Here is a 2948-nt window from a genome sequence, read left to right on the forward strand (position 1 = left end):
GGAGGGAGGGAGAGAGAGAGAGAGGGAGGGAGGGAGGGAGGGAGGGAGGGAGGGAGGGAGGGAGGGAGGAGAGAGAGAGAGAGAGGAGGGAGGGAGGGAGGGAGGGAGGGAGGGAGGGAGAGGGGAGGGAGGGAGAGAGAGAGAGAGAGAGAGAGAGAGGGAGGGAGGGAGGGAGGGAGGGAGGGAGGGAGGGAGGGAGGGGGAGGGGGAGGGAGGGAGGGGAATCCAGGATAAATGGAGAGAGAAAAGAAAGAGATAGAGGCAGAGAAAACACAAAACTGTCTCCATGTTCTGCCTTCCAGCCCTGTTGTTGATTAGTCTAGTTAATTAAGAGGGGGACAAAAACACAATTAACGCTCTGCATGTTCACCTCAGCTACTGTTATGGGTCCTGGAGGACAAGCGGCAACGGCTCTGTGTGTGCATGTTCACCTCAGCTACTGTTAGGGGTCCTGGAGGACAAGCTGCAACGGCTCTATGTGTGTGTGTGTGTGTGTGTGTGTGTGTGTGTGTGTGTGTGTGTGTGTGTGTGTGTGTGTGTGTGTGTGTGTGTGTGTGTGTGTGTGTGTGTGTGTGTGTGTGTGTGTGTGTGTGTGTGTGTGTGTGTGTGTGTGTGTGTGTGTGTGTGTGTGTGTGTGTGTGTGTGTGTGTGTGTGTGTGTGTGAGAGAGAGAGAGAGAGAGAGATCTTTACCAAGGGAGAATTGGGTAGTGTGTGTTTGTCTATGCACAATGTATGTGTGTGTGTTTGTCTATGCACAATGTGTGCGCGTGTGTGTGTTTCGTTCCGTCTGGCGTCACGCCGTCATGCGTTGGTCCTGAACCGTGCTGGTGTGTACTGCCCTCAGACCTCCACAGGGGGATGAGCAGTGAGGTGTACACCAGAACAGAGCTCTGTACCTGGGGTGGCGAGGAGCACCGCTGGGTCTGGGGCTCGTTCCAGCTCTCTGGAGATGCACTGGCCATGGACCACAGGCCTGGCCGTGTGTGTGTTTGTGTGTGTGTGTGCTGAGCAGTATAGCGCCTCCATACAATGATCCACCGCCACAGCAGTCAGACAGTCTCTTCATTGATGGAGAGAATATAATGACATTAACAGAGGAGGGAGGGAGGGAGGGAGGTGAGGAGAGGTCATCACTGTGAAGATCTTAATGAGGCTCAGCAGCCACCTGGTGACCTGGTGATACTGGGTGACCTGGGTGACGTCAAAATTTGCCTTCCTCGGCGCTCAAAAGAAAAGAAAAAACAATTCCCAGCCCTGGGTGACCTGGTGACACTGGTGACCTGGTGACCTGGTTGCACTGGGTGACCTGGTGGTACTGGGTGACCTGGTGACACTGGGTGACACTGGGTGACCTGGTGACCTGGTGATACTGGGTGACCTGGTGACCTGGTGACCTGGTGACACTGGGTGACCTGGTGACACTGGGTGACCTGGTGACACTGGGTGACACTGGGTGACCTGGTGACACTGAGTGACCTGGTGATACTGGGTGACACTGAGTGACCTGGTGACCTGGTGACACTGAGTGACCTGGTGACACTGGGTGACCTGGTGACACTGGGTGACCTGGTGATACTGGTTGACCTGGTGATACTGGGTGACCTGGTGATACTGGGTGACCTGGTGACACTGGGTGACACTGGGTGACCTGGTGACACTGGGTGACCTGGTGGTCCTGGGTGACCTGGTGATACTGGATGACCTGGTGACACTGGGGGGCCTGGTGACACTGAGTGACCTGGTGACCTGGTGGCACTGGGTTACCTGGTGACCTGGTGACCTGGTGATCTGGTGGCACTGGGTGACCTGGTGACCTGGTGGCACTGGGTGACCTGGTGACCTGGTGGCACTGGGTGACCTGGTGACCTGGTGGCACTGGATGACCTGGTGGCACTGGGTGACCTGGTGACCTGGTGGCACTGGGTGACCTGGTGGCACTGGGTGACCTGGTGGCACTGGGTGACCTGGTGACACTGGGTGACCTGGTGATACTGGGTGACCTGGTGACACTGAGTGACCTGGTGACACTGAGTGACCTGGTGACACTGGGTGACCTGGTGACACTGGGTGACCTGGTGGTCCTGGGTGACCTGGTGATACTGGGTGACCTGGTGACACTGGGTGACCTGATGGTACTGGGTGACACTGGGTGACACTGGGTGACACTGGGTGACCTGGTGACACTGGGTGACCTGGTGGCACTGACCAGAGGTACTGTTCCCTGTGTAGTATACTACCTTAACCCACTACTTTTACCCACTACCTTAACCCACTACCTTAACCCACTACCTTTACCCCCTACCTTTACCCACTACCACCACAGGATGTTTACCCACTACCTTAACCCACTACCTTAACCCACTACCTTAAACCCACTACCTTTACCCACTACCTTAACCCACTACCTTAACCCACTACCTTTACCCACTACCTATACCCACTACCTTAACCCGCTACCTTAACCCACTACCTTAACCCACTACCTTAACCCACTACCTTAACCCAGGGACCAGAGGTACTGTTCCATATGTAGTACACTACCTTTACCCACTACCTTTACCCACTACCTTTACCCACTACCTTAACCCACTACCTTTACCCAATACCTTTACCCACTACCTTTACCCACTACTTTAACCCACTACCTTTACCCACTACTTTTACCCACTACCTTAACCCACTACCTTTACCCACTACCTTTACCCACTACCTTAACCCACTACCTTAACCCACTACCTTTACCGACTACCTTTACCCACTACCTTTACCCACTACCTTAACCCACTACCTATACCCACTACCTTTACCCACTACCTTTACCCACTACCTTAACCCACTACCTTTACCCACTACCTTAACCCACTACCTTTCCCCACTACCTTTCCCCACTACCTTTACCCACTACCTTTACCCACTACCTTAACCCACTACCTATACCCACCACCTT

The sequence above is a fragment of the Oncorhynchus nerka genome, linkage group LG15 (assembly GCF_034236695.1).
Source record: "Oncorhynchus nerka isolate Pitt River linkage group LG15, Oner_Uvic_2.0, whole genome shotgun sequence".
Taxonomy (NCBI): domain Eukaryota; kingdom Metazoa; phylum Chordata; class Actinopteri; order Salmoniformes; family Salmonidae; genus Oncorhynchus; species Oncorhynchus nerka.